Genomic DNA, 501 nt, shown 5'->3' with positions numbered 1-501 from the left:
CTCAGTGAAGTACTCTTATAATCTATTACACTAATACATTGTTCGAAGGACACCACTGATGATAAATTTCTTAAATGATGGTGCTGTCTAGGGATAATGACTCTAAGAGCAAATGCAAGGTAATGTAGTGACTTTTTTTTTTAATACTGGATTCCAGAAAGAATATGGAACCATCTCAAAGCCATTTTCATATGGGGGGAATGTTAAAATATGCAATATTTCAAGCACTATTTAACAAGCACTTGAACAATAGCAGCATTGATGATAAAGGTTCTACATTTAAAACCAGTCCTTTTATTCTGTTGTCTTTTAGCTGCATTTTAGATGAAATTTTGTCAGATTCTGTTGTTAAACCTTTATTTGAGAGTGTTTTAAGATTAGGGGTTTTTTTTTTTTTTTAGTGATCACTTAAAAGGCACATCTAATTTTCATTGTGAACAAAGTATAGTCTTTCTCATGGTCTTATTTTTGAATTTTCATTCTTGTCTTTCCACAGGCCAA

The sequence above is a fragment of the Corvus kubaryi genome, unplaced genomic scaffold, assembly GCF_017639235.1.
Source record: "Corvus kubaryi isolate FWS band 111438036 unplaced genomic scaffold, C.kubaryi_AGA036_p1.0 136, whole genome shotgun sequence".
Classification (NCBI taxonomy): Eukaryota; Metazoa; Chordata; class Aves; order Passeriformes; family Corvidae; genus Corvus; species Corvus kubaryi.
Note: the sequence above shows the minus strand (reverse complement) of the source record.